Source organism: Ictidomys tridecemlineatus, chromosome 8, assembly GCF_052094955.1.
Source record: "Ictidomys tridecemlineatus isolate mIctTri1 chromosome 8, mIctTri1.hap1, whole genome shotgun sequence".
NCBI classification, from domain to species: Eukaryota; Metazoa; Chordata; class Mammalia; order Rodentia; family Sciuridae; genus Ictidomys; species Ictidomys tridecemlineatus.
Genome location: NC_135484.1, coordinates 11,693,642 through 11,705,785, shown reverse-complemented (window position 1 = coordinate 11,705,785; position 12,144 = coordinate 11,693,642). Strand labels below are relative to the sequence as shown.

The 12,144-nt window shown below is 49.1% G+C and overlaps 1 protein-coding gene across 6 annotated transcripts in view; it reads left to right on the top strand.

Moving 5' to 3' along the window:
- The window catches only part of Scaf8 (SR-related CTD associated factor 8), a 282,467-nt gene that overhangs the window by 167,819 nt on the left and 102,504 nt on the right, over positions 1–12,144 (top strand). For all 6 annotated transcript variants that reach the window (XR_013424749.1, XR_013424741.1, XR_013424742.1 and 3 more), the window contains one exon: positions 10,432–10,518. The gene's annotated coding sequence lies outside the window, so the exon portion shown is untranslated. The remainder of the gene's footprint in view (positions 1–10,431; positions 10,519–12,144) is intronic.

Genomic DNA, 12,144 nt, shown 5'->3' with positions numbered 1-12,144 from the left:
CTTCGGAACTTACTGGAATGGCTTTTACTGGGTGGATATCTTGTGGGCAGCCACTCTGGATTTCAGCCTTCCCTGGGTGAAATGAAGCTACCTCACGATGAAGTCGGCCTGAGGAAGTTTGAAGGCTGCACCCCACAAACCCTGGCCCAGGGCCGGGCCTGGCACACACCTCTGAGGGCCAAGAAGGTGCAGTTAGGAGGAAGGCCTGGGTCTGAGCCTGTCCTGCCATCACAAGAGGCAGGAGAGAGGCCAGCCTGATGGGTGTGCGTTTGTGGGTGACGTGTCTGCACCAGGGAGTTGAACCTGGAGGAGGAGGCGGAGGAGTGGAGGAGTTGGCAGACCCAGATACTGGGGGAAACACCCTCCCCACCCTCCTCACCCTCTCCACACCCTGGGCCAGGGCAGCCGAGGTAGTCCCCACCTGCCTTGTGGCCTCAGCTCACCTGGATGGCAGCCACAGAGGGGCAAACATCTGCCTCCCTGTTCGTCCTCTGGGTGGACATTTGCGTGCAGACCCTAAGCTGCAGATACGCACGCTCGAGTCAGATTCTGTGTTGGGCTTTGGCTCGGTCCCTTTTTTGGGAAACACCAGTTTTAGCCTCTAGGGAGTGGCAGACTTCATTAATTTATTTTATTTGAGTTTCTGCATAATAGTATCCATAATAGGACCCACAATACATGATGCTATCTCACTTGGGGGAAATGGCAGAATTACCAGTTAACTGTAACTTGTCCATTGAATCATGAATTTCTTGAGGCAGCGTTCCCATTCCATGTGCTTTTCCTATATCCACCGACTCAAGATTAATTTCACTTAGTTGAAATGCACTTTTAAAAAATGCACTGTGTAATTATGTGTTCAAATATACAACAATGACATCTACCAGTCATATTTAAAAAAAAAAAATGTTGGGGCTGGGATTGTAGCTCAGTGGGAAAGTACTCGCCTAGTACGTACGGGACCCGGGTTCGATCCTCAGCACCACATAAAAATAAAGGCATGGTGTCGTGTCCATCTACACCTAAAAAATAAATATTTTTTTAAAAGTTTTTCTATATTTAAAGTTAAAGAAAGAAGCTGGACACAGTAGCACACACCTATAATCCCAAGAGACTCAGGAGGCTGAGGCAGGAGGATCACGAGTTTGAGATCAGCCTTGGTGATTTAGCAGGGCCCACGGCAACACAGTGACCCAATCTCAAAATGGAAAAACAAAGGGGGACTGGGGATGTGGCTCAATGGCAAAGTGCCCCTGGGTTCAGTCCCCAATGCTCCTTTCCCTTCTCCCCCAAAAATGAAGGGAGGAAGGAATGGAGGGAGGGAGGGAAAGAAGAAAAGGTTTAGGAAGGAAGACATAAGGATAGGAAACCGCTTTTCTGTACTTGATTTCAGATGGCAATTCCTCTTTCTTTTTTGATGCGTCCTAATGTTCTTAGCTCATTTGGCCCCAGGCTTAGTTACACCACTAGAAGCCACTTCCGTAGAGACCAGATACTTAGTTACCAAACCCTGAGGAAGTCAGAGATGCTGCATGCAGCTGCTGGTGTCTCTTGCTGGTTCATCCCAAAGAATTCACCCTACGGCGAGAGCACCGTGATCCTGTCCCTACGCTGCCCCCCCTCGACCTCCCCAGTGAGACCACAGCCCTGGGGGGCCTGGGCTAAGCTCTCCACACCAAGACCATCTTCCCCCACGTTGGGGAAGGGGCAGGCTCCCAGGCATGAGTGGGGGCCAGTAAGAGAGGATGCCCTAAATGTGCTGGGTTCAGGCCCTTGCTGAGAGGTTGGTGTGCCCTTGCTCTGCCGCGCCACCGTGTGGTCCCGGCCCAGCTGGCGCGCAGGGGAGCACAGGCACTTAAGTGAATAATTACAGCAGAGGGCATGGATTTGCTGTGCCCCAGGAAGTGTCGTGGCCCAAGAAGGGTGATGGCTGGAGGGGCTTGCAGAGGGAGCTGTTGGGCAGCTGAAGGATGAACAGGGGTTCAGTGCACAGCAACCTGGGAGGGCCTGTCAAGCCATGGAGATGAGTTAATGATACGCAAGTGGCAAAGGACCGGCCGCAGTAGTCGGACAATAAAAAATTGAACATGGTTGGAAAGCAGTTCAAAGGGGCGGGGGAATTGACTGGATGTGAAGCCCTTTCCCTGGATTGGGGCCAAATTGCATTGACCGTGGCCAACTATGATTATCTGCCTACATGTCCACATGTCCTGCAGAAGCGTTTGTGCCCTGAGATCTGGGAATAGGTCTTACTTACTTTTTTCAATTTTTTTTTCCCCCAAATCCCACTGTTTCGTGGGGCCCAGGAGATTTCCACAGAGTGGATACCTAAATGGTGTCGACTGGCCCAGAATGCTGAGCCAGAGTGTGAACAGGTCACGTGCCGTGGTGATTTGTCTGGACTTCACCTGGTGGGTGGTATAGAGTCATTAAAGGTTCTAAAGTGGAGGGTGATGGAAGCCTATCTGTGCAGGAGGGCGATTCTGGCTGTAATGCAACACCTTTCTGGGGAGAGACTGTAGTTGGAAGAACAGTACTGAAGTCCGGGGTTGGAGGAGCTTTGGGAAGGCCAAGACAAGAGACTTGAGAGGTATTTACTGGGCAGAATTAGGGTCCAGTCCTAATTTTTGGAGAGCACTGGCATAGGAAGGGGGAAATCAAAGATCACTGTGCTCTCAAGTGAAACCAATTCTGACTTTCAAATAGATTTATATTCAAAGACAAAAGGGAAAAGAGAGCCTAAATACTTGGGCACTCACCATAATGAGCTCAAACAGAGAATAAGAGCTCACTAACCAATAAGATTTTCTGGACATACAAAAGAACTGGTTTATATTGGATATTTAATATACACACCGCTTTTGTAATATACATAATGTACAAACACGTGAATGAGGAATAATTCTAATATCACACGTGTGTAATCAGGGTTGTTCCCTGTGGTCTCTCAGGTTGCACACTGCACAACTCTAGAGGACAGCACTATTGAAGGTGAAAGGTCACCCTATCAAGCTGCTCTGTGCTCTTCTTATCCTTTAAATCAGCATATTCATGGACTGTTCTTTTTAACAACAAATAAAGAAGCTGTTTAGTGTGAGAAATTGAGACACTTGCAAGGATTAATCATCTGATGAGATGTGAATCCCTTGTGTGGCTGACTCATTAATGTTAGATATGTGTTGGGCAGAGGTGGGTGGTTGTCTTGTTACGTTGAAAATAGAAGAATTGTTTTTCCACCACCACCACCTCCATTTTGTTTGGAGGCAAGGTCTCGCTATGTTGCCCAGGGGGACTTGAACTTCTGGTCCCAAGAGATCCTCCTGCCTCAGCCTCCTGAGTAGCTGGGTCTTCAGGTGCACATCACCACCCTCAGCCCTGTTTTTCTCCTTCCTAAAGCACTTGAGAAGCTTTTCCCTTCTATCGGCTTCTGGAAGCAACGGGAGAGCCCAGCTCTGGTCGGTGGGTGCGTGGTAGGGCTTCCTAGTGTGTAGCATGCTCTGTGCCGTGACGGGGTTCAGAGGCCCTCGTGCAGAATGACACGTGGAGTCAGCCATTAACGGGATGGATTCATAGAGGTGGATGAAGAAAGCAGGATCCTGATATCCTTTCACAACAATCATACGTTGCTTTAAATTTTTGTGGCTCTTGCTCACGTGCTTCAAGGGGAACTGCTCCAAAATGTGATGGCCCAGAATTTAGGTTTGGCCTGCTCTGGGCTGCAGCCTGCTGTGGCTGAGGTCTCTAAGCTGTCACATCATTTCTCCGTGGCGGCCTGAGACTCAGCCTGGAGGACGCGGGAAGCTCTGCAGAACGTGTCAGAGCCCAGCATCTCCCTGGATGTCGCACTGCCGAGGGCTAACGAAGGGAGGGAGTCCTTGCTGATTTCAGGGCGGCCCCGCCTGCTTTGCATCGTGGACAGTCTCAGGCATGGTCTGGAGTGGGATGTGAGCACCGAGCAGGTAGCACAAAGGTCTCTTTTCTCCACACTTGCCGCTGCCACCGTACAGTGGAAGCCAGTCAGACTGCCCCCGGGCTGTGCATTTAGTTTGAAGAATGTTGGAAAGGAACTGTGTCGCTGGCCATCTTCCTCCTCCCGGGGAGTGTTTGTTGTGATTGGAAGTCCTTCTGCCCGCCTGGTTGAGGCTCCCCCCCTCTTTGTCCTCCAATGTTAAACAGCCCTCTGAGCAAATAAACAGAGAAGGCGGTTTGTAGTCAGCTCCAGAAACAGGAGCCAAAGTCCCAGACCCGGCCCTGTCCTCCGTGGTGCGCTGGCTTTTCTGGCCCTGGAGGCCCGAGGCCAGGCGCAGAGTGGAGGCCCTTGCTGGGTGCTGGAGGCCCAGGATCAGGTGTTGCCTGGGCGATGGCTGCCCGGGCTTGCTGTCCAGCGGAACTTACTGAGGATCCATCTCAACTCATTCCCTTTGGGGAAGAATTTTTGAGGTGCTCCACACTTGATTAAAACCAGTTAAAACTGAGCAAGAAAGCCGAAAAACATGTGCATTTCTGACAGCAAGAGTTTGACAGTGTGCTCCACGGCTACCAGAACCTCCATCTGCTGCTCCGCGGTACCTGCCGTCCAGGCAGCTGTGAGCAGAGGTGCCAGAGAGGAGGAGCCAGGGGTACCCAGGGCTGCTCGGCAGCCACGGAGCACACAGGCCCTGGTGGCCTGTGCCACCAGGACCCTCCCAGGGCAGCCTGACCCTTGAGTGATGAAGGAAACGTGGGCTTTTATTTCTTTTTTTAAGTATATTTGTAGTTGTAGATGGACACAATACTTTTATTTTATTTTTCATTTATTTTTAGGTGGTGCTGAGGATCGAACCCAGGGCCTCCTCCGTGTGAGGCAAGCGCTCCGCCACTGAGCCCCAGCCCCAGCCCCTTCTGTCACTCTTTTTGTCCTACTAGACCTGGAAACACCGAGTGGTCACTGTATTGACCGCTGTATTGTTAGTCCCCCGTTTCAGACAATATCTTTATGTAAACTCCTCTAACTTAAAAGAAAACCCCGCAAATGTGGAAAAGCTGAATGAGTCGCAGAGCAGACAGCGCCCCGCCAAGCCAGGAAGCCGCCAACCACTGTCCCAGAGGCCCTGCCGGGCTGCCCCAGCCCAGGCCCTCTCGTCCCCAGAGCAGCCACCCCCTGGCTTTCTGTGGTCCCTGTCCTCTTGAGTTTCCCTTTGAATAGTTTAGTCACTCAAATGTTTGATCCCCCGAACTGAAAGTTTGTTCTCACCATGTAAAAGTATGTAATGGGGCTGAGGATTTAACTCAGCGGTAAGCACATGCTTGGTGTGGGTGAGGCCCTGGGTTCCATCCCGAGCACCAGAATAAATAAGTAAAAGTACTTAATATCTGTTCATTCCTCTTTTAAAAAAAAAATCTTTTTTAGTTGTGGATGGACACATGACCTTTATTTTATTTATTTATTTTTATGTGGTGCTGAGGATTGAACCCAGTGCCTCACGTGCTAGGCAAGGGCTCTCCCACTGAACTACAGCCCCAGCCCTATTTATTCCTCTTTTAAACTGCAAATGCTCCTCCAGCCCCTTCTATGTTATCTGTTGAACAACTTTTAAGTAAAAACTGGGCTGCAGGTAGGCTCAGTACAGAGTGTTTGCCTAGCATGTGCAAGGCCCTGGGTTTCACCCCACCACTGCAACAAAACTGAAAGTATTTAAGTTAAATTCTATCCACCAGCACAGTCACTTTAGTTATCTAGTCTTGGGTTACCCATAATTTTGAGATATTTTTCCCCCCTGGAAAATAAAATGGTTGACACTAATTTTAAATGAAACAGAATGAAAATAGATCTCATTGATCTCACAGCTAAGAAGTAAAAGAAATTCTTTTGGATCTAGACTCACTGTGAAAGGATGTTGTTTTGCTAATGTTCAGATGGAGCTTTCTCCTTAATGATACCATGGGTGCCAGGCACAGTGACCCACACCTGTAATCCCAGTGGCTTGGGAGGCTGGGCAGGAGGATTGCGAGTTCAAAGACAGCATCAGCAACTTAGCGAGGCCCTAAGCAACTCAGTGAGACAAAAAAGGGCTGGGGGTGTGGCTCAGCAGTTAAGTGCTCCTGAGTTCAATCCCTGGTACCAAAACAAAAACAAACAAAAAATGATACCATTGGTTTTGTGATGTGTGTGGTTTTAATAAATAGAATCATCATGTTCTATATCCCCACCTATCTTCTGGACAAAGACTAGAAAGAAGTTCATATGGCTTGATAAGAAATGGCAAAAATGACAGCCAGGGTCACGAACAAGCTCAGAGTCAATAACAAGGGCTCCGTTGTCATTCTAGTTGGGCTCCTGTGTGACCCTGGGCCCTCCTGTGTCCCTTCATCCATCTGGTGAAATAATGGGACCCGTTTATGAACCAAGCCCACCTGCACTTGTGTTATAAGGGACGTGTGTGTAAGGGCTGTGGATGTGGCTCAGTGGGAGAGTCTTGTCTAGCGTGCACAAGGCCCGGGGTAGATTCCCAGCCCAACAACAGAAAGGACAATATATGTTGATCCCTGAATGTGGTACTTAAAGCTGAGTCCTCGATTTGAAAATAGATATGTGAAAAACACAGACTCGAGAACTATTAAATACGATGTCATTTATTTGTAGGCACTAAAACATTGAAATTTTTACTTGATTATTTGTTAGCTTGATAATAACTAATATGGTAAATACTTGCAGAATGCCTTTCAGTTCATGAAGCACTTTCACTTGAACTCTTTCATTTGTTTCTTTTTTAAAATTTGTTTTAATTAGTTGTACATGACAGTAGAATCCTTTCTTCCTTTCTTTCTCTCTTTCTCTCTTTCTTTCTTTCTTTCTTTTGCTGGGGATTGAACCCAGGGCCTTGTGCATGCGAGGCAAGCATTTCTGAACTATATTCCCAGCTCCATTTCTGAATAGAATTTTTTAAAAAATGCCCTAATTATTTCTCATGCCTTCAACATCAGCTAGCTGCTCTTCTAAGTCGTAACCTGTTGGGAAGAAAGATTTGTTAAAGACCTTGTTATTTGTACAGTTCTGTCACACACGATGGGTGAAGAAATACAAATACGAACATCGAGTTGTTATTTTTCTATGTGTTTCTGGAACTTTAAATTTTGTCTAGTGTCTAATTCTTGTCACTATCATCATAAGTCTGTCTAGGGAAAAATACAGATTAAATAATGGAGAAGATGGTTAATCCCGACATCATCCGTGTCATTGCTTAACAGATAGATATGCAATGACCAAGTCACCAAAATAACGATCGGCCTTTGCCCCTTACCTACTCCTGTAGCCCATCCCACCAGAGGCTTCTGGTGTGGGCAGCACGGCCTGCTGTGTGGGCGGGTCTTTTCCCTCCTGCCATCAGTCCACACGCGTCTCCATGCGGCGTTCTCGTGAATTGCCACGGATTCCCCACCCTGCAAACACGGCACCCAGAATATCTGAATGCACTTTTAGTAAAAGAAGAGAAAACTCTATAAATGTTTTATCCTGGGAAGGGAGGTGACAATAACTCACTGCCCTGAGGAGGCTCTGCTTTGGGACTGCGGTCATTTGTGAGCCCCACGCCTGCCTCCCTCCTACTGGCCGTCTAGATTCCAGGCCCTGTGTGCTTTCCCACAGTGGGATGGCAGGAACCTTTTCCAGATCCAGCAGATGTTGGCAGACCTTCCCGCAGCTCCCTGGGTTCACAGCCCTTGGGGCTAGATTTGGGGTCCCGTCTTCTTGAGGTTTAACCTCCTCTTCTCGAGCCCAGCTCCATCCTGCCATGCAGAACTGGTGTCCTTGTGCCTCCTCAGCTTGATGGTGACCCCACGGCCCCAGGCCGCAAGAAAAGGGAACGCATTCTATTTTCCTGTGTTGTTCCTGAAACGTCCTACCCGTTCTTCTAGCTCTTCCCAGCTCTGAGCATTGACTTGAACACCTCGTCCTTAAGAGACTCCACCCAGGGAGGAGCCCACCTTGTGCCCAGCTCACTCCTGCGCTACATGCTGACTGACCCCTGGGCAGACACCGGCTCCTCTTGGCACTCTCCATTGTACACACAGGCAGATACGTGAGCGATGCAGGTAAACGTGCCCAGTGGGTTTCCTTACCTTCATGCTCACGTGCCGTCTTGCACGCTGCCCATCTCTTTTATTTATTTGTGCATTCACCTACTTTCAATGCTGATCAAGAGCCACTTAAATGAATCCCATGACCTTTTAGTGTGTCAGAAGCTACAATTTGAACCACGTGGTTCTAATTAAGGTGCCCGGTTCCGGCTCCCCCTCTGTGCTGGTTTGGGAATTCATGGAAGGCAGAGTGTGTCCATTGCTCTGTGGTGTGTGCAGCACGTTTCTTGGTGCCTGGCATGCAGCAGATGCCCAGATAAATAATGACTGAACCCAAGGACAGAGCCTCTCTGGGCCTCTGTACCCTGTTGGTACAATGGAGAAGTGCCGTGGTAACTCACGGGGCAGGCGTGAAGACTGCCTGAGACCCTGCATTTGAAGCAGAGTGCACAGAACCTGCACCAACAGATGCCCTTTTTTTTTTTTTTTTTGTACCAGGGATTGAACTCCTCAAGGGCATTCAAATACTGAGCCACATCTCCAGCCCCATTTTGTATTTTATTTAGAGACAGGGTCTCGCTGAGTTACTTAGTGCCTTCGCTTGTTCTGAGTCTGGCTTTGAACTAATGATCCTCCTGCCTCAGCCTCCTGAGCCGCTGGGATGACAGACGTGCGCCACGGTGTCCGGCCAACAGATGCTCATTTAATATGTATTTTATCTGGGGATTTTCTCTGTCTGACTCTCAGTAGTTGACGTTTAACTCTGCACTGCAGTTTCTCTACCTGTAATGAGAGGTTGGAACTCCATTAGCCCAACAGCCCAACATTGGGACATTTTCCAATGGATTATGGAGCCAGTAGGCAAATTGTCCCTCAGGGACCCAATTCATTCCTGAGGTTTAGCATGGGTCACACTCTGGCTGAAAATATGTGAGTGTCATGGGGGCTGGTCCTTTCTGTCACACCTTTTGGGATTCATTTCTTTGTAAAAATGGAGACTTAAGCTTATTATTAGAATTTCATTGCAGAAATTAAAACTTCTGTATTTAGAAAGATTATAAAATAAGTTTAGAATAAACATGAAATTCAGAGTTTTCTTTTTTGGAAATTGAAAGATTTCATGAGAGCTGTTATATTTTTCTCTTTGTTCTAATTAGTTATACAAGACAGTAGAATGCATTTCAACACATCGTACATAAGTGGAGCATAACTTCTTATTCTTCTGGTTGTACTTGATGTAGATTCCCACCCGTCGTGAGTCATACATGCACACAGAGTAATAATGTCTGATTCATTCTACTGTCCTCTCTACTGCCATACCCCTTCTCCTCCTTTCACTTTCTGTCTAATCCAAAGTACCTCTATTCTTCCCTAGTTCCCGCCCCCCCCCCCGCATTGTGAATTAGCACCCGTATATCAGAGAAGGCATATAGCCTTGGATTCTTTGGGATTGGCTTACTTTGCTTAGCATGATATTCTCTAGTTCCATCCATTTACCAGCAAATGCCATAATTTCATTCTTCTTTAAGGCTGAGTAATATTCTATTGTGTCTATATAACACATTTGCTTTACCCATTCATCTGCTGAAGGGCACCTAGGTAGACTCCATAGTTTTGCTATTGTGAATGGAGCTGCTACAAACATTGATGTGGCTGTGTCACTGTAGTATGCTGATTTTAAGTCCTTTGTGTATATACCAAGGAGTGGGATAACTGGGTCAAATGGTGGTTCCATCCCAAGTTTTCTGAGGAATCTCCATACTGCTTTCCATAGTGGTTGCACCCATTTACAGTCCCAGCCAGCAGTGTATGAGTGTGTCCACATCCTCACCAACATTTATTTCAAAGCCATGAATGCGAATTAGCAGGAAGAGCACTGGTTGATGAACTTGTGACCGGGCTAGCAGCTAGCTGCTGGGTTGTGTGTGCGAGAGAATGTCTGGATCCCATTTCCTCACCTTTGAAAAGAAGAATCCCATTCAGCTCCCAAGTCCTGTGCTCCGAAGTATGAACTCTGGGGTCCTTCAGCTTACACTCACTGGAACACAGGAGCCAAAGGGGACATAAAGACCCAACAGACGTCCCTCGGCTGCAGAGTTCAAATCCCCTGTGGCACCTTCTTCCTTGATGCTCCATATCCGTCCCTTGGTCCTCCCATGTATAAAGGTTGAATGATGCTTCCACTGACGTTGGAACAGGGAAGAGTCGGGTTGGCAGTTATTTAAGTAAATCAAGCCTCTGCACAAATCATCACAGGAGTTTGTGCTGAATGACTCTTCATCTTGTGCATGACACGTGAGTTTTTCATCTGGTGCTGCGTGACGTGATGGTTGGTGTCTGAGTGACCTAACAGGCCCGTTTGCTGTTTCCTTCCAGGGCAGAATGACGGGGAAGACCGGCTTTGGAGCTGCTGGGGGACTGTGAAGGCTCTCATCTCCAGCTGTCGGGTTGAAGCTCCAGAAGGTCAGTAGTGACCCCCATGGGCCACCGTCTTCAGGAGTTCTTAAGGAGCTGGCGGTCTGAAGTTGGCAGGGTCACTCCCGAGTCGCGCCTGCCTGGGGCCCTTCTGACTCGTAGAGTGAAGTTCCCCAGCCGCGTGGGAGAAGGGGAGGGCGTGCATGGTGAGGCTCTCGCTGCGGCTCCATGCCACCAGCTTCCCTACCTGGTGGCTTCTCCTCTGCCCCTTGGCAGTGCCCCCTAGAGACGCGGATGGAAAAGAGAGTTCGATGGCAAGCGATTGGACCTCCAAGGCTAAGCACCAGCCCAGAACTTTCCCAGGGGCCTCCCTTCCCTCTGTTTTCTAAAGGGCTGCATCTCCAGCTTCTGGGCAAAGCAGGGGCCGTCACTTAGGCGCTGCGTGGAGAGGAGAGGAGCTGCCTGTGAGACCCTGTCTCGCGGCCCAGTTGCTCCCCGCGGTTCGCTTGGCCTCAACCTTCTCATGAGTCTTGCCCCCAGCTCTAGTTCCACCACCTAAAATAAAACACGTGCCCTCAGGCCCTCCCTGCGAGGTCCCCCTCATCCTGGAGATGAAGTTCAGCCTCAAGTCCTCTCTGATCCGAGCCCCACACGCCCCTCAGCCTCATTGCTTTGTGCCCCTCCGTACCCGTGGGCCCATCATCTGGTGGGTCCCTCTGTCTTGCTATGGCCTTCTGTCCATCTGGCGTAATTAAATGCCCCTCTCCTCCATCTCCCTGGTCAGGCTCAGCTGCATGAGCCTTTCTGAGATCTCTTGTGCCGTCCACAGGGCCCCCCCACCCCGAGGCCTTCCACACAGCTCACCCCTGTGCTCACCACAGTATGTCTATGTCACACTTTTATCTCAGTCTCCCTCCTGTTGCACTGGGCACCCTGCTCGGGCAGGGACTTCCTTGTTCTTGAGGCAGGAAAGTACAGTGGTCAGACCCTGCAGGCTTAGTACAGATTGAAATCTTGGTTCGGCGGTTTCCGGGTTGATCTCCAGCTCCATCTCTTCTTAGCCTACTTTCCCTCCTGGGCGTAAAGAAGAGAGGACCATGTCCGTGTTAACTGAGTGTGTGAAGCACTGGGGCTGTGCTGTGTCGCCGTTATTGATGACGGGTGCTCATGTGGGACAGATCACGTTGAAAGACACTGCATTTTCTTTCCGTGAAGATCAGAGCCATGGAAATGGCAACAGTGATTTGTAGTTTGTGGACATCTGGGAATTATCTGCCTAGGGAAGTCGAATGCGAATGTGGTGTTTTGTGGTGCCGCAGGGGTCTCTACAGTCATTCTTCACTGTGCAGTAGAATCGCCTTTGTTTCCAGATACTTCTAAGCTCATAAGTCTTTTGGAGGCTTCCAAAATGTGGCTACAGTGTAAGTCCCTCTCAAGTCCCCATATCTGTTCCCTTACCCTCTCTGAAGGGAACAGAAGACTCAGATTGGTGGCAGAGGATCCCCCCTTTTCCCCTGAGGTGGAGGTTGTGCTGAGGGTGAGCCTCTGCACTTGGGCCTCCTGGGCTCAGGACACGGCAGTCTGCTCCTTGGCTGACTCATCAGTGCCCCCACAGAGACTTGGCGTGACAGCTCAGCGCTGTGTCCACTCTTGGTGCTGCCACCCTGTTCCTTT